This window comes from Ipomoea nil, unplaced genomic scaffold (genome assembly GCF_001879475.1).
Source record: "Ipomoea nil cultivar Tokyo-kokei standard unplaced genomic scaffold, Asagao_1.1 scaffold1303, whole genome shotgun sequence".
Taxonomy (NCBI): domain Eukaryota; kingdom Viridiplantae; phylum Streptophyta; class Magnoliopsida; order Solanales; family Convolvulaceae; genus Ipomoea; species Ipomoea nil.
In genome coordinates this window covers 281904-300859 of record NW_017617731.1, presented here as the reverse complement: position 1 = coordinate 300859, position 18956 = coordinate 281904, and the positions used below count along the sequence as shown (strand labels likewise).

At 46.5% G+C, this 18956-nt stretch overlaps 1 long non-coding RNA gene across 3 annotated transcripts; it reads left to right on the top strand.

The window, feature by feature from the left end:
• Window positions 1-1439: 1439 nt before the first annotated feature.
• LOC109184988 lies at window positions 1440-17064 on the top strand. Of its 3 annotated transcripts, XR_002054914.1 has the most exons (4): window positions 1440-1586; window positions 16119-16206; window positions 16423-16497; window positions 16607-17064. It is a non-coding gene; the product is annotated as an uncharacterized LOC109184988 (long non-coding RNA). The 3 variants fall into 3 exon arrangements; XR_002054912.1 differs by lacking the exon at window positions 16423-16497; XR_002054913.1 differs by lacking the exons at window positions 1440-1586; window positions 16423-16497 and adding an exon at window positions 1692-1754.
• The last annotated feature ends 1892 nt before the right edge of the window (window positions 17065-18956 follow it).

Genomic DNA, 18956 nt, shown 5'->3' with positions numbered 1-18956 from the left:
GAAATCAATGAGTAAGTTAACGGTGAACTAACGGCAATTCTTAAAATTTTAACGGAATTAGTAACGGTGTGTGGGTATTTTAGGAAATTTTAGTGTAAAATTTAAATCTGATCAATCTTTTAATTAATCTGAGCCATACATTTAATTAAAATCTGTGACCGCCAATTTTTTCTACCCATTATAGGCCTAGCTCTCTTGGGCTCTTATTAGTATACTAGTTTTTTACGCGCATTGCGCGATTGGGATAATGCCCAATTTATTTTGTTTAAATAAGTACTTTAAAGTATATATCAAGGCAAGATTATATTGGAATTGTTCATGCATAGATAATTTTATGTTGAATTTACGTATTTAAATAGGTAATTCTAAGTTTACAAATGCAAGATAATATAGTCAAGATTGATTATAATTGTCAATAAAATAATTGTACAGGTATGGTTGAAACCAAATACGGGACATAAAGGGAGAGCAAATAAAAATTAGGACATAAAATATTAAATATATAATAATATTGAAGAGTTAAATGCTGATTGCGAAACAAGGACATTGCGAGGTAGTTTCCTACCTCAAATTGTTGTGTGATTTGAATACTGTTTTTTATCAATAAATCCCCCAAGTAGTTAATATGATTGGCTTAATTATATATATATATTTTTTATTTTTTAAAACAATTATTATTATTATTATTGTTGTTGTTGTTGTTGTTGTTGTTGTTGTTGTTGTTGTTGTTATTATTATTATTTTTTTAATTATTATTATTATTATTATTATTATTATTATTATTATTATTATTATTATTATTATTATTATTATTATTATTATTATTATACCCTTATGTCATTTTACATGTTAATCTAAACAGCTAATTTTTCAAATATCTTTTTACCAACTGTTGATATAATTCGTTGGTCAAATCAACTCACGCTAACCGCTAACTGCTGATTGTCAAACAAGGACATTGCGAGATAGTTCTCACTTCAATTTGTTGTGTGATTTGAATACTCTCTTTGTCAACAAATCCCTTATATAATGAAATTATTTCTCTTATTTAATTTATTGATAATGAATAATTTTTTTTTGAATAAAGACATTGTAGACACATAATTCTAAATTAAAGAAATGCATATGTATTATTTTTTTTGTTGTAGCTACTAAATTATTATTTCTACAATTTTAATAAGAGCGAATATTGTTAGACCCTTAACGGGAATAAAAAAAAATGTCGGTACACCATACGCTTTAAAAGATTGTACTTTGAGCTCTTCTAATTGTACAATGCCAAATTAAAATTCTAATATAGGCTTATTCTTCTTATTTTTACCAAACTAATAATGTTAAATTAAATAGATTCTGTTAAATAAAAGAGGCGGTGGCAAATTTGTAGTTTAAGTGAAATTGAATGGCAGTTAACATGTGGTCTTCTTCAAACACAAGCGGCAGAAAGCCAAGAAGCACAGCAAACAAATTAGGGCAGCAACTCACAGCTAAAGCGAAATTCGAAACGAGAAGCACAAGCGGAGAAGCACAACTGAATTTGGTCTCTGCCGATTACCGAAAGGAAAGCCAACGGAGAAGCATTGCGTCTGGTATGCAATTTGAGCTATTTTAGTACAGATTAATTACAGATATTTGAGAATTTACATCTTTTTGAGAATTTACCTTTTTTTTTAGGGGGGAGGTGGTGTGAGTTACACAACTGAATTTGGTCTCTGCCGATTACCGAAAGGAAAGCCGACGGAGAAGCATTGCGTCTGGTATGCAATTTGAGCTATTTTAGTACAGATTAATTACAGATATTTGAGAATTTACATCTATTTGAGAATTTACCTTTTTTTAGGGGGGAGGTGGTGTGAGTTACACAATTAGATTTTTAAAGAATTTACCTATTTGAGTCGATTTAATATTCTGAGATTTAGTATTTGTGTTTATTGGTTGTTATTTAGATTCTGAAAATTAATGGGTCTCTCTAACTTGAAACTATCTCAATCACCATCTAATTGGATAGGATTCCTTAATATTCATACTGGCCAGCGATGATACATGCGACTTACTTTGTCTTTTCTTTTCTCTGTTTTTGACTTTTTGGGCGATCGAGATGATTACCGGTTAAATTCTGGTTTATAAAGTTTTTTTACGGAGCACAATTGGATTTTTAAAGAATTTACGTATTTGAGATTCAATTCTTTAGCCTTCACGCCTCCATATCCGGTTAGCAATCAACTTCCATAGTTTCTCACTTACCAGTTTTGCATCTTCAATTCCCAAGTCTTTTGATCTTTTACTTTCATAATTTGTGAATTAATTTGACTTTGTATATCTGCTATGATAATTTTAAATTTATTTACATGCACACACAATGTAGAGGTGTGAAGGAGAAGCATTGCATCTGGTATGCAATTTGAGCTATTTGAGTACAGATTAATTATAGATTATGTAAAGGTGTAAAGGAGAAGCATAGGGGTCGTTTACTAACTTGGAAGAATGGAGGATTTTTCAAAAAAAGGGAGAATTAGAGAAGTGGAAAAATGGAGAATGGAAAACTTGTTTACTAAAATCTTTCCTCCAAATTTACATTCTATCTCCATTCTTCACTTTTTCACTAAATTTGGAGAATAGATAAACAAAGTTCTCCAAATGGAAGAATGGAAGAAGGTGTGCGCGCGTGAACAGTGCCATCCTTAAGGTCCACGGATCGATTCCTACAAATATATACACATTAGTGTATATTCATGCATTTTCCATTTTTCCCCTTCCCTGCGCACAGCCGCCCACAACTGATTATTTACCATTTTCGTTTTAATTACTCATTATTATTATTACAGTTTTTACTTCCCATTTTGTGCTTTTCACATTCAAAATTATTTTTATTATTATTTATTTTTAGCGTTTTTTCCTTTAATTACTATTATTATTATTATTATTATTATTTTGAGTATTACGGAGTATTATTATTATTATTTATGTACTAAAATGATTGAAATAGTTATAATTATCTAGAAATATGTTTTTATCAATTTTTGTTACCTTTTATACATTTAGTATTAGTGTATTGGAATTTTTTTATTTGATGGGGTGAGAACCCCGGCCCAAGAAAAGAGGCCCAGATAGAATGCATGGGCCGAGTCCAGGACTCGGCCCAGGTCCAAAGAGGGAGGCCCAGTTCAGAGACCGGAAGGACGGCCCAATGCCAAACGAGGACGAGGAGTCGGCCCAGGCCCGGCCCAGGAGAGGACTCGGTCCAGAGAGCCGTTGAGGGAGCCTTCAAAGCAGTTAAGACAAGGAGCCGTTGAGGCATTAAAGGCCGGACTCGGTCCGCCAGTTACTAGCCAAAGAGAGCCGTTGGCAGAGTCCGTAACGTCGCCCAACGGCTCGGCACATTGAATGTAATCTTTAAGTCGGCCATCATGAGCCTTTAAGTCAGTAGAGGAGGAGCCACTATAAAGAGGGCTCCTCCACCCTTGTGTGAGGCAGATTCAAGAACCCGGAGAGGGAATAGACAAGTACTATTAAGCATCATATTTTACTAAGACTCAAACCCTTTTGTGAAAGGTGTATCCTCCAGCTTAAGGTTGTGTTGGACCTCCTTGGGCCCGAAAACCCAAAAACCATCACTGGCGCCGTCTGTGGGGATCGAAACGAAGAGTCACGTGTCCTCTTGGGTGAGGCGAGTCCGAGAAACAATAGTTGAATCAGGCAAACTCCAGACATGGCTGGAAGCGGGGAACAGTCGAGCCGTCAAGACAACGGACGAGAGGCCGACTTGAGAAACCAGCTGAATAGAAGAAATGCCCGAAGCCATGAAAACGAGACGACACCGCCGCCGACGCCGCTGAGAAACCCGCAATTACCTCAAGTGCGGCTCACCCCGGAGCAGTTGCGTGCAATCGGACGCGCCTGCGCGGAAGCGAGCCTAGGAGTGAGAGAACAGTCCATCACTCGCCAGTCGCAACGCGAGTTGCAACCGCCTCAGAGGCCAGACAATCGGCAATTGAGCCGACGGGCTGAAAGCCAACCGGTGCAATCCGTTCATTCCCGGCTGGGTCCCAGCGTCGGACGTCGGTCGGCAAGGGAGCGATTAGGCCGAAAGGAGCCCAGTCGTGCCCCATTAGTCGCCCGCGACCGACAAGCTGCACGAGAGAAGAGCCGAACCAAAAGAGCCAGGACTGAGACTCGTCGTGTGGAGCAACCTCCCCGCAACCCCGTCCAACCGGCTGAATCTGAGGTCGGTGAAAGCACGGAATCCACGGGAAATCGCACCCGGGAGAGGATCGAAGTGGCTAACCTAGTACAGGAGGTACGAAGCCTGAAAGAGCGGATGGAAGGAAAAACCAAATCCCCAGGACGTACGTTGCTGACCGCCTTACCCTTCTCAGACGAGGTTATGGCCTTTAAGATACCGAGCGACTTTAAGTTCCCGGAGCAAGCCACATTCGACGGATCAGGCGACCCGCGAGAACATCTATTGAGTTACCAAGCTAAGATGCAAGTCCTAGGAGTGCGGGATCCGGTCATGTGCCGTGCCTTCTTACCTACGCTGAAGGGGCCCGCCCAAAGATGGCTTGTAAGTCAGCCCCCAGGGTCGATCCACAGCTTTGAAGAACTGGCAGACCGCTTCATGAGCCACTATGCCGCTAACATCAAGCCACAGAAGGATCTGACGCACTTAGGCGACATCCATCAGGATGAAGGCGAGTCCTTGAAAGCCTATCTTGCTCGCTGGCAGAAGGAGATCCAGTCGATAGAAGAGGTGGAGGACCAAACAGCGCTCACCTTCTTCATTGAATCTTTGCGATCCGGACAGCTGTATCGAGACCTAAGGGACAACCGCCCGGCGACATACGCGGAGGCTATCCAGATGGCCAATAAGAGGGCCAACACAGAGCAGGCCATGAAGCATAAACGGCAGCGCGAGGTCGGTGGGTCCGCCAGCAGAAAAAGGACGCGGGTGGAAACGAGAGAAAGGCGTTCGGATGCCGCCCGGCGACCCGAGGTCAGGCGACCGTATGATCGACCCGTCGTTCACACCTATCGACCGGTTCCAGAGCGACCAGTCCGCGAAGTACAGGCGGTCGCCCCGCCTCCGCCTCTGCCGATGGACGACCGAGCAGCGGACGAGGATACGGGTAAGACTTCTAAATATTGTCGCTATCACAAATCTTATACTCACAGCACAGAAGAATGCTACTATCTAAAGAAGATTATGGAGGGGATCATCCAGCAAGGGATACCGCCCCCTAACCAATGGAAGCGAAGGTCGACCGGTCGAGGAGGTGAGGGACCCGTCGCCGACTCAGAAAACAGCCGAGGCAAGCAGCCGGCTTCCGAAGAGAACGAAGCCCAATGGCGCCAGAAGCCGGTCATTAACATGATAGTCGGTGGGCCAAAAGGCGGCGATTCCGCGAACACCCGAAAAGCCTGGGCTCGGCAGCTATATGTCGGAACAGTCTATGGTCGAGAAGAGAGCTCCAAAAAGATATGCCGGGAGCCCATCGTGTTCACCGATAAAGACCTGCCAGCCGGGGAAACCCCGCATCGAGACGCGTTGGTCATCGCCATGGACATCAACGGTGTGGTCGTTCGCCGAATCCTGGTCGACACCGGGAGCAGCGTCAACGTACTGTACCTGGAAACCTTTACCAAGATGGGGCTGACCCGAGAACAGCTCAGGCCCGTGAACACCCCTCTCGCCGGATTCACCGGGGACTCGGTGGAGGCGGAAGGGTCCATCACTCTTCCTGTGGAAATCGGCAGCTATCCGAACGTACAGCAGTTGAGCATGAAGTTCATCGTGGTCGATCTAGCCTGCTCACACAACGCCATACTCGGCCGCCCGGGTTTGGAAGACCTCGGGGCTCTGATCTCAATCGAACATTTGTGCCTGAAATTCCGCACGCCGAACGGAATAGGAACGGTGCGTTGTGACCGCAAGGTCGCCCGCGACTGCTATCTGCAGGCATGTAGAGGTATGGGCAAGCGTGGGATGCAGGTCCATGAGATCACCGAGAGGCCCCCTAAGAAAACAGTGATACCACGCCCGGAGCCGGCCGTCGAGCTAGAGGAAGTTGAAGTGGACCCAGCGCAGCCAAGCAGGCGAGTGAGAATCGGAGTCGGCCTTTCGGAGAAGTTAAAGGGGGAAATCACGAGAGTACTCCAAGAGCACCGGCTGGTCTTCGCCTGGGGCCCAGAAGATATGCCCGGCGTAGATCGATCGGTCATATCGCATCGACTCGCCGTAGACCCGGAGCACCGGCCGGTCGTGCAAAAGAAACGATACTTGGCCAACGATCGGAGGGAGTTTGTGAAGAAAGAAGTCAGCACGCTGTTAGCAGCCGGACACGTCTGTGAGGTCAAGTACCCGGAATGGTTGGCTAACGTGGTCATTGTGCCCAAGCCCCCGACGTGGCGAATGTGTGTAGACTACACGGATCTTAACAAAGCATGCCCAAAGGATCCGTTTCCTCTGCCCCGAATCGACCAGCTAGTCGACGAGACGGCCGGGTCGGCGTTGCTCAGTTTTATGGATGCCTTCAGAGGGTACCATCAGATATTCATGCACCCGGCAGACGAGGAGAAGACCGCCTTCCTAACTCCGGACGGAGTGTATTGCTATCAAGTCATGCCATTCGGACTCAAAAATGCCGGGGCTACGTACACCCGAATGGTCGCCCGGTTATTCCACCACCTGCTAGGAAAGTCGATGGCCGCGTACGTCGACGACATGCTCGTCAAGAGTCGAGAGGAGGACAAGCACGCGGAAGATTTAGCCGACTGCTTTAAAGTAATGATAAAGTATAACCTCCGACTGAACCCCAAGAAGTGTGCGTTCGCCGTCCAGGGCGGTAAGTTCTTAGGCTACATGGTCACCAAACGAGGCATTGAGCCAAACCCAGAGAAAGTACAAGCCATCCTCGACATGCAGCCTCCTACTACTATCAAGGACCTACAACGCTTGACCGGGCGACTGGCCGCTCTCAGCCGTTTTCTGAGCAAATCGGCGGATAAGACTGTGCCTTTCTTCGAAGCCATGAAGAAGAAAGAGGGATTCGCTTGGACTGCGGAATGCCAAAAGTCGTTCGAGGAATTAAAACGATATCTGTCGACTCCCCCAGTACTGTCTACCCCCCAGGAGGGCGAGCCCTTACTGTTGTACCTCGCCGCCTCGGCCAAAGCGGTAAGTTCGGTGTTGGTTCGAGAGGAGGACCGAGTCCAGCACCCGGTTTACTATGTAAGCCGCTCACTGAAAGCTGCCGAGACACGGTACACTGCCCTGGAAAAGATCGTGTATGCCTTGGTGGTCACCGTTCGCAAGTTGGCGCCTTATTTCCAAGCCCATACCGTCCGGGTCCTGACGGATCAACCACTCGGGAGTGTACTACGGAACCCCTTGTCTTCCGGCCGGCTAGTGAAGTGGGCCGTCGAGCTGACTCAATACGGGATCGAGTACCAACCCAGGCCCTCCATCAAAGGCCAAGCTTTGGCCGACTTCCTGGTCGAGTGTACGGCGAGCGAGGAGGAGAAGGAAAGTGCCTCGGAAAGCACCCCGGGCGAGTGGTGGGAGATGCATGCGGACGGAGCATCAAGTCGACAGCACTGCGGAGGCGGCATTGTGCTCATCACCCCGGAGGGATTTCGGCTGTATTACGCCCTAAGGTACCTGTTCTCTGTATCAAATAACGAGGCCGAGTACGAAGCAGTATTGAACGGCCTCCGACTCGCCAAGGGTCTAGGAATCGAACGGCTACGAGTCAAAACCGACTCCCGACTAGTAGTCGGGCAGATCTCGGGTACGTGCGAAGCTAAGAACGCGAGGATGGCGTTGTACAAAGAATGTGCCACCAAGATGTTGAAGGGGTTCGAAGCTTACGAAATAGAATACATATCCCGGGCGGACAACGTAGAGGCCGATATCTTGTCTAAAATCGCCCTGGAAGGGGTGCCGGACTGCTTAATAAAGATTTGCCAGAAGGAGGAGCTAAGTCGGCCGAGTGTCGAAGAGGCGCCGCTAGATGTCCAGCAAGTAAGCATCGAAGGGTGGGATCGAGAGAAAAACCCGGAGATGTTCTGGATAGATGACATCCGGCGATTCAAGGAAACGGGCGAGTTGCCAGCTGATCCATCAGTTGTTGCGAGGGTTCGACGGAGAGCCCCCTCCTTCCGGATCGTGGACGGAGACCTGTATAAACAGTCGTTCGGAGGACCCCTGTTGAAATGCCTACTTAAGCCTGAGGCCGAGAAGGTAATGGATGAAGCCCACAGAGGCATTTGCGCTGCGCACCAGGGTGCTCACACGCTCGCCCGAAAATTGGTCATTCAAGGGTATTACTGGCCGACCATGATGCGAGATTGTGTTGAACGGATGTCCAAATGTGGCGTTTGTCAGGCATTCGCCAGGAAAGACACTCGGCCCGCCACCTTCTATACGCCGGTCACCACTGCCATTCCCTTTGCCAAATTGGGAATAGACCTGTTGGGACCATTACCCGTCGCCCCGGGAGGATTGAAGTTTTGCGTCGTGGCCATCGATTACTTCACCAAGTGGGCCGAGGCGGAACCCTTGGCTACCATCACCGAGTACCAGTGTCGACGTTTTCTGTGGAAAAAGGTGATTTGTCGCTTCGGTTTGCCCGAGCACATCGTCAGCGATAATGGGCGACAGTTTGATTGCCAGGCATTCGACGAATTCTGCCGCCGACACGGCATTAAGCATACCAAGGTGTCGGTGGCCTACCCCCAAGCAAATGGGCAGGTTGAGAATGTGAACCGAACTTTGGTAGATGGGATCCGGAAGAAACTCGAAGACGTCCGAGGAAACTGGGCGGACGAGCTTGATCAAGTCCTTTGGGCCTATCGCACTACCCAGCGGCGAGTGACGGGAGAGAGTCCGTTCTCGCTCGCATACGGCTTTGAGGCCAAAGTTCCCGTCGAAGTGGTCGAACCCACCCACCGGGTTCGCACCTACTCGGACGCAGCAAATGAGGAGAGCCTACGGATTGAGAAAAATTTCCTAGAAGAAAGAAGGGAAGCCGCGAGTGCGCGAATGGCCGAGTATCAGCAAGCAGTGAAAAGATACCGCGACCGCAGAACTCGCCCGCGAACCTTCCAGGTTGGCGACCTAGTGCTGCGGGATCGACAAGCCAGCCAGCCCACCGAAGGAGGCAAGCTCGCGGTCAAGTGGGAAGGACCGTACCGCATCGCGGCCGTAGTTCAGGCCGGAACTTACAAGTTAGAGACCATGGAAGGCAAGCTTATAGATCGAATATGGAATGCTACGCATTTGAAAAGATTTTATCAGTAGCCAATGACAAGTCATGTATGAGATCGAGGATTCCAAGAAATCTGAATAAAAGTGCGTGGGTTGCAGCCAATCGTCCCCGGGGACTCGGCAAGTATATATAGAAACCACGGGGCACTGACCCTAAACCGTTTCTGAGAACAGAAAAAGCCTAAAGGAGTCGCCTCGACTGAGGGACTCGGCGAGAGAAAGATAGGAAACAAGGGCCCAGACCCTTAGACGTTTCCGTGAAAAAGCCAAAAGGAGTCGCCTCGACTGAGAGACTCGGCAAGTATATATAGAAACCACGGGGCACTGACCCTAAACCGTTTCTGAGAACAGAAAAAGCCTAAAGGAGTCGCCTCGACTGAGGGACTCGGCGAGAGAAAGATAGGAAACAAGGGCCCAGACCCTTAGACGTTTCCGTGAAAAAGCCAAAAGGAGTCGCCTCGACTGAGAGACTCGGCAAGTATATATAGAAACAACGGGGCACTGACCCTAAACCGTTTCTGAGAACAGAAAAAGCCTAAAGGAGTCGCCTCGACTGAGGGACTCGGCGAGAGAAAGATAGGAAACAAGGGCCCAGACCCTTAGACGTTTCCGTGAAAAAGCCAAAAGGAGTCGCCTCGACTGAGAGACTCGGCGAGAAAGAGCTGGGAGACAAGAGCCCGGGCCCTTAGTCGTTTCTCGGAGGAAGCATGAAAGAGTCGCCTTGACTGAGGAGCTCGGCGAGGAAACAGTAAAGTTCAAAGCCTTAGAAGAATGCCAATATTAAAAGAGCCCAAGGACAAATTCCGTGAAAAGAGATGGAAAAGCTGTTTCTTTATTAAAATACGGCCGATAAGGAGGCCAGCCCTTACAAAAAGAGGGTCTATTCTAAAAAGACCCTAGGCTACAGCAGAGGGGGTATCGACGGCGACCCCTTCAACTTGCGCCCCCGCCGATGGTCCAGCAAGGGGAACAGAGGAAGGGTCCTCTGCCTGAGGAAGGGACTCGGCAAGCTCTGGAGGCGTCGCCGCAGGAAGAGTCGCCGGCTCAGTAGGCGCAGTCGGCGCATCAGCGTCCAGCACCGGCTTGAGGCCCCAGCTCTCGGGAGTGAACGAAGGGTCGCGGGCCAACAAGGTGGCGTGAATCTCCATCTGCGCCTCGCGGAAGCCGAGGCGGTAATCTCGCTCGCCCAGGTCGAGGAGGAAATCATCGCCCTCCGGGGTCGCCAGCCACTCCTTGGCCACCTCTCTCCTTCGAGCTGCCACCGCCGCCTGCACATCCGCCTCGAAGGCCGCCGACTTCTTATAATCTGCGACGGAAGTCGCGGCGATCGTGGCCACTTTGCCCTTCTCCTCCTCCCATTGACGGGTGACCCTCAGCAGCTCGGCGTTGTGCACCTCCACCATCTTGAGTTGCTTCGCCTGCTCTTCCAGAAGAGCTTCCTCTGTCTGGCGCTGCTTGGCGGTCATGGCCCGCATATCGTTCCTAAAGCCCTGGAACCGATTGCCCAGTTCCATCTGGAGGGCAAGGTCCTGCGCACCCAGCCGTCAGTCGAACAGAAAAGAAAAAAGAGAGTAAACAGAGGGAAAGGCCGAAGGAGTAACACTTACGCGATATGACTGCCGGAGCAAAGCCTCGATGATGAACCCGTCGCCAAGAGCACGGGTCGACTCCACATCCTTTGGCAAAAGGACATCCTTGCACCACTTGCGAACGGAGGTGTTGCCCATCCAGATTTGGGCATCCTCGTCCACCTCGTGGCACAGCCTGATCCTCTTTGGAGCCGGCCCCTCCGTAGGCTCAGCAGGCCGCTTAGAACTCGGACTCTCAGTAGAGGGAGGAGGCGGCTGCCGACTGGGCGATACCACGGGCGAAGGTGTGAGGTCGACCACGTTGTGGGAAGGTGGAGGAGTCGGCCGGACCGCCGGCGATGGCTGAGAAGAGGACGCAGCGGCCGTACCCGTGGAGCGTTGCGTCAGGCGACGCCTCATCTTTTCCGCTCTATTTGCCATCTCAAGAGTCGGTGCGATTGCTTCGCCGGAGCTGGAGGTATCGGAGTCGTACGGACCTGTAAAAGAAATACACTCACTTGTGAGTGTTCCCGCAGAAAACAAAAAGCAAGACGAGAAAGAAGAGGAAAGAGACGCTACCTATGGTGGCGGCGCCCTCCGGCAGAAGGCCATGCTTGGCCATGGCCCGGACTCGAGACCAGTACTTAACGGAGTACGGCCCGAAGCCCTTCAAGAAGTCGCCGCCCATGACAGCATCCTCCGTAAAAACGGCGCGCCGAGAGCAGGGCTTGAAGAGAGTCGCCGGCCAGAGGGTCGGAAAGGTGAAGGAAGAGGAGCGAGGTCGGACGAAGAAATAAAGGGGCTTCCACTCTTTTATCGAGTCGGACAACCCCTCAAAAAGTTGTCGCCCCGGACGGGCGGCGACTTGGATGAAGCCGGGCGAGTGAGAGCCGACCTTGTTCACGGTAAAGAGGTACCGGAATAGGTCCAAATCTGGCTCGCACTGCCACCAATGGCAGAGATTGATGAAGCTGGTCAGGAGTCGGTGAGAGTTAGGCACTAACTGGCCCGGGACTAAGTTATAATGCCGAAAGAGAAGCGAAAGAAATGGGTGTGGGGGCACTCGGAAGCCGAATGCAACCGAGTGCAAATGGATACCCACAAAACCCTCCGGCGGGTCGTGGATAGGCCGGCTCTCCGCCGCGACGACCATGGCCGAAGGGCCAAGCAGAAAGCGGGCCATATCCAGGTCCGCCGCTGTGGCCGACGACGGAAGACCGGACGGCCGGACAACCGAGTTAAACTTGCCTCGCGGCCGTACAACCCCGCCCGGCAAAGCCGCCACCATAGTTAACGGGGCTGGGCTCATCGGAGTGGCCGCCCCAGAAGAAGAAGGGGCTAAGAGGGAAGAAGAAGACACCGCCTGGAAGCCCGCCGGCATTTCCAGGCGGCGGACGACGGAAGAAGAAGAAGAGGATGATGGAGAAGTCCCCGCCGGATTGTCAAAAGACGGCCGATGGGAGGAAGAAGAAGAATGAGAAGAGGAAGGCATTACTTACAGGTTGGAGTTGAGGCTGAGAAGACGATGAAAGAGCAGAAGCTTGGTGAGAGAATTGAAGAAGAAGAATCACGGAAGGAAAAGGCCTTTTAAAGGGAGAAGGAAGTCCAAGAGGCTGCCACGCGGCACCTCCGTAGTGGAGGAATCGGAGGCGACAAGACGTCGAAGGGACGCCGCATTTAATGCCTCGATGGGCGGAACGATGGTTCAGGCCTAGGGCTAGCCTGCAAGCGGCGCGTCTACCCTAGGCCAAGGCTGAGTGACGACGACCCGGCCTGCCAGACCAAAGGCCCATCACGGCAAAGACTATGGGGGCCCATCCAGATCCCGCTGGAAGTTTCTAGAAGTGACCCGGCCGGGTCCGGCCAAATAGAGAGGCCCGGACGAGCTTCAGGTTGCTAGGTCGGCCGACAAATTTGCCGAGTCCTATACCCACGGGACTTAGTCGGACAGAGTTTACAAGTCGGTCATAACGACCAAGAGACGGCCAAAGGAACACGCAAAAACCAGGGACCGAAAAGTAAAAACGAGATTTTATTCCATAAAGACAGGGGTACAAGGCCGAGGACTCGGCTATAGGCATTATACAGAAAAGACAGGCCTAGGGCTTAACTTCCTCCTCCTCCGCGTGACGCACCGGCTCCGGACCCTCCAAATAGTAGTGGGGGCGGAAAGGCAACGGACTCGGCTCAGGCTCGGGCTCGGGCAGTTCATCCAGATACACAGCAGGCTTCCCATCTACGACCATCTGCAGGGGCCTCTCCAGAACACTCGGTGACATGGCCACGCCAAAAAGCGGAGGAGCCTCCCAGTCTAGGTCCCCCTCTGGCTCTGGATCTTCTACCATGGGCACCATCTCGTCCTCCTCCGGTTCCACGACCATCGGATCAAGCATGTCAGGAGGCACCACGATGGGATCAGAAGCGGAGTCGCCCACCAGGTACCCTCCGCTAGCCGCCCTCTTCCGCCGGAGCTCCTCCTGCCGGGCATGCTCCTTATTACGAATGGACCAACGGCGATCACCGTCCCTGAAACTCATAGCTTGAGGTTTTGAGGTGTAAAATGATGAGAAAGCACAGAGCTACCAAAAACCCTTATATAGAGCCTCGAGAGAGCAACGACCGAGGCGCAAATCACGGAGGGAATCGTAACTGACATAACTGAGCCGGATTGGATGGGCGGCGTGAATCTCTGTCAGAGATTAATCCCATCCAATTAGCTCGGGAAGGGTGAGATTCGCACGCTAAACTGAAAAAAAGCCTGGCTCGCCCTGGGAAGCGAGATTTACAGGTGTCAAGCGGAAGGAGGACTCGACATCGCAGCTGCCTCCTCGACAATTGAGACGGACGAGTGCACTAAATATACGGAAAAAGATGAAAACGGAAGGCCGAAAATATTTTATTATAAAATAAAGAAGGTGCAGGTTACAAGGAGCTTATTACAGAGTAAGCGAGTGCTCCTAACAGAACTACCCCTCTAGAGAATCCGGCCGACCCCAGTTCACAAAGATCACTCACTCGGCGAGGAGGAGCCGCTTCCAAAGAACCCTCCCGATGGACCAGGAGAGGGTGGGCAAAGCGAGTCCCAGAACGCCGGCATGAGTGGCGGCACAACCAGCTCTTCATCGTCCGGGTACATCTCCTGATAACGAGCAAAGTCTTCCTCATTCATTAGCCCGGTAACCGGACCGTCCAAGTCATCCAGAGGAATAGAAAAGGTCATACGAAAGGTCAGCTGCTCTGGGACAGGCACGTCAACAACGGTCCCGCCTGGGGAAGTTACTCGAGCAGACCCCGGAGGAGGAGAAGGGCGAAAAGTCGGAGCGACTTCACGACGAGCAGGAGTCGGCGGATGAAGAGCCATGGAGGCAGCACCAGCAGGTGATCTCTGTGGAGTCGGACGGGGAGCCTTCCTTTTAGGCTCCCTCTCAGGCCGAGTCCGTTTCGAAGGCAAAGGGCGTCGGGGCGACCCAAAATCAATCTGCTTCCCTTTCAGTGGTGAGCGACCCATGAGGAATTAGTAAGTTAAGAGAAGAACGGCCAAGGTCATTTATAGGTGCCAGGCCGGGCCGAGGAGATCAGAACGGTCCCGCGAGATCCGGGAGATAGCGAATAATCTGGGCCAATCCTGAGTCATTCAAGGCACGGATTCGGTGAGCAGGAGATGGTTACTACTTTTCCAAACCCAGGTTGGTAGACCGGGTATGGAAAAGTGAGGGACTAGTTGATGGGGTGAGAACCCCGGCCCAAGAAAAGAGGCCCAGATAGAATGCATGGGCCGAGTCCAGGACTCGGCCCAGGTCCAAAGAGGGAGGCCCAGTTCAGAGACCGGAAGGACGGCCCAATGCCAAACGAGGACGAGGAGTCGGCCCAGGCCCGGCCCAGGAGAGGACTCGGTCCAGAGAGCCGTTGAGGGAGCCTTCAAAGCAGTTAAGACAAGGAGCCGTTGAGGCATTAAAGGCCGGACTCGGTCCGCCAGTTACTAGCCAAAGAGAGCCGTTGGCAGAGTCCGTAACGTCGCCCAACGGCTCGGCACATTGAATGTAATCTTTAAGTCGGCCATCATGAGCCTTTAAGTCAGTAGAGGAGGAGCCACTATAAAGAGGGCTCCTCCACCCTTGTGTGAGGCAGATTCAAGAACCCGGAGAGGGAATAGACAAGTACTATTAAGCATCATATTTTACTAAGACTCAAACCCTTTTGTGAAAGGTGTATCCTCCAGCTTAAGGTTGTGTTGGACCTCCTTGGGCCCGAAAACCCAAAAACCATCATTATTAAAAAATTAAATTTGTAAAATAAATTATTATTATTATTATTATTATTATTATTATTATTATTATTATTATTATCTTTTTCATTTTCCTCTTACTTATATACACGAATTTGTTGTTGTTATTATTAAATTATTACTATTATTATTATTAAATTATTACTATTCTTATTATTATTATCATTATTACTATTATTATTATTAAATTATTATATTATTATTATTATATTATTATTATTATTATTATCTTTGTTGTAGAAATATACAAATACTATATGGATGATTGTTTTTAATAGAATAGAAAATCAGAAAAATAAAAAATTAGAGGAATGGAAAAATGAAAAACTGGAAGAATGGAGAAAGAAAACTGGAGAAATGGAAGAATGGAAAACTGGAAATGGAAAAATAGAGAAATGAAGTAAACGACCCCATAATTTTTAGGAAAAATTGTAAAAAATGCCCCTCTATAATATGCCAATTATCAATGTCATCTCTGGATTATGAGTGGTGTAAATGTTACCCTTCGATTATCAAAATGGTGCACATATAGCCCCTCCCGTAATGGACCTGTGGTTCCCCACCGCTATCCATCGTTGGTACTTCGAATCGAGGGAGGGAAAAAACAACTAAATTACATATTTACTTCGACTTAACAGTGTCGTACACTAACAGAGAACCACATGTCCGTTACGAGAGGGGCTATATGTGCACCGTTTTGATAATTGAGGGGCAACATTTACACCACTCATAATTCAGGGGTGACATTGATAATTGGCATATTATAGAGGGGCATTTTTTACAATTTTCCCTAATTTTTACATCTATTTGTTATATTTATTTTTTGTTAATGTAGAAAGATCAAAATTCACAATTGTATTCTCATTTATGATAATTTTTTGCATATCCAAATTATTGTGTATAAGGATAATTGCAACCTTAAATTGTAGTTACTTCCATATTTGTTATGTTCACATAATTTGATTGGGCTTGAATGGGGTTTGCTCTTCTTCAATGACCATAGGTTAAATGAACATGAACCATGGCTGTATAGAGGATGTATTTAAGAAAATAGTGTATAAAGAAGATATGGCATTCACTGCGCAATTGATGTAAGGCAAATTCTATGTTTTGCACCTTTGCTTAGTTTTGCAGACTGCATGTGATGTTAAAATGGCTAATTTAGCTTTGAATGAGCTCTTCAAATTAAATCCAGATAGTCGGGGGCGTATGTGTTAAATCCAATGCTTTGGGAAAGGTTGATAGATGATTTACTTTAAGCTAAATGGGTAATTACTGTTCGATAAGAGGAATACTGAAATGTTCAGGATTTAGGTGGCTTGGAAGTGAAGGAGTTCATGAAGCTTTTCAATTCACATGCTAGACAACAGATTTAAAGAAAGGTAATGCCTTCTTAAGCTTTTGATCTTGTTCCATATCGTAAATTTCCTGAAACCTCAATTATTTGAAATGCTAAGTTGCCTTGAATCTGGTTTTCATCTTTGAACCCAGCATTGGTTGAAGAAATGATCTCATGATGATGATGAGGATCGCCTTGAAAACTGTATTTTCCCAAGAGTTGATGATCTGTAGGTTCTTGCTTGACATGGTCTGCAATTTTTGATCTCTCATAGTTGATTTGGCTGCAACTCCCATCAAATGATGAGGACCCACTGACCTCACTTCCCCCAAATATCAGCAAATTATGATTACCCTTATTCATAGCTGCTGGGTGGTGATGATATTGTTGCATTAGTGCAGGGGGTTCAGCAAGGCCTGCTGGTCTTGATAGCTCATTTGAAAGTTGAAACAAGGATAGAGAGACTTGTTACAGTGATCATACCCGAACTCTGGATTAGCAAAAGCGCATTAAGAAAATTTAATTCCTATCTTGTCAGATTAGTACTCTTTATCCAACTCTTTTCTCCCAAGTTGGTCATGATAGACAATCAACTTTAGTCAGTGGTTTATTTATTTTTGTTATTTCCAATTTCTTTATCTTTTATTTTTTATTAAAATATATAAAAGATTTTAACATTTTTTTCTCTCTCATTATTATATGAGTACTTTTACGAATTAAGAAACACTAATTTAAAAATATACATTGGGCATTGGTTTAATCGCGCATTGCGCGTGTGATTACTAGTAATTTAATAAGAGTAAAATAGAGTACTAATTATGCCAACTTTGATTGGGATGGGGTTCGAACTTAAGACCTTTCTTATTGAAATCAATGAGTAACTTAACGGTGAACTAACAGAAATTAACGAAAAAGATAATATTTAACGGAAAAGTTAACGGATAATTATATTCATTAAGGATGAATTAGTAAATCTTAAAGGAAAAATTAAAATCTGATCAATCTGAACCATTCATTTGATTAAAAGAATTGACTGCCATTTTTTCTATCCATTATAGGCCTAACTCTCTTGGGCTCTTATTAGTATAGTAGATAGTAGATGAAAATATAGCATTTATATACAATTATTTGATCATACACTAAATAACGTCATGTCATTAAAATAAAGTTTGACTTATAATTAACTTCTTTTTGTTGTAATCACTAATAATTTAATTATAATATTTACATATTAATAAACTAAATAAATATTATTTAATTAAAAAATACTAACCCGATCCTTTTACATTATTATTAGGGAAAATGACACTTTTTTCCCCTAAGTTATATACTTATAGCACTTTTTCTCCCTCAATTATTTATGTAAGCACATTAGCCCCCTCAATTATTTTAAAAGTGGTGATTTTTCCCCCTGATATATTAAATTGACATTTCTACCCATAAAGTAAACATTTTATTTATTTTACTTCTCCAACAAATTATTGTGTATATGTAGCAATGACCACGGTTCGGTTCGAACTGAACCGGACACTATAGCAATCGAATTAAAAGTTTTCGGTTATGATTCAGATCTAGAATCCAATATTTAGATTTCAATTTATTAAATTTATGAACCAAAAAAACTGGATCATGAACCGTGAACCGGCGGTTCTGGATCCGGTTCGCGATTTTGAACCGTCTTTATTTTAAATTTTATTTTATTTTTTATTTTAAAATAATCTAAATTCAACAATAAATGTATTTTATTTTTTCAGTTCGGAACATGAATCAGCCATTTCGATTTGCGATTTTAATAAACTCTAAATATCGCGTTTTGATTCTAAATTGTAATTGGAATATTTTGGTTTGGTTGCTATAGTATCTGTTTGGTTTGAACCAAATTATAGTAATAATTTGTTGGAGAAGAAAAATAAATGAAATATTTATTTTAATTATTTATTTTAAGGGTAAATATGTCAATTTAACATTTTAGGGGAGAAAAGAGCCACTTAAATAATTCAGGGGGGAAAAGTGCTATAAGTATATAACTCAGGGGGAAAAATGTCATTTTCCCTTATTATTATTATTATTATTATTATTATTATTATTATTATTATTATTATTGTTGTTGTTGTTGTCGTTGTTGTTGTTGTTACTGTTATTGAAAGTCCTTATTTAACCTAAGAGGTTTGGGAGGGGGTGGTTGAATTAGGCTATAAAATTTTTGTGATGATTTATTCTAAGTGGTGATATATATCCCTTAAGTATATGTGATTATTATGTAAATATACATAATTGAATGCGTTCGGAAGATAAAGAGTAACGAAAGAAATACACCAATTTTATAGTGGTTCGGTCGAGCCTACTCCACTACTTAAGGGCACCTCCTTTAGAATTTACAATTCCACTCTCCAGGTCGCTTTAAAATCTTGGTGGGCACCGGCACCGTCGCACTCATCACTCACAAGTGATAGCACGTACTACTTCTACAAACACAAACCCTTCTCGTAGCTAAGGGTGAGA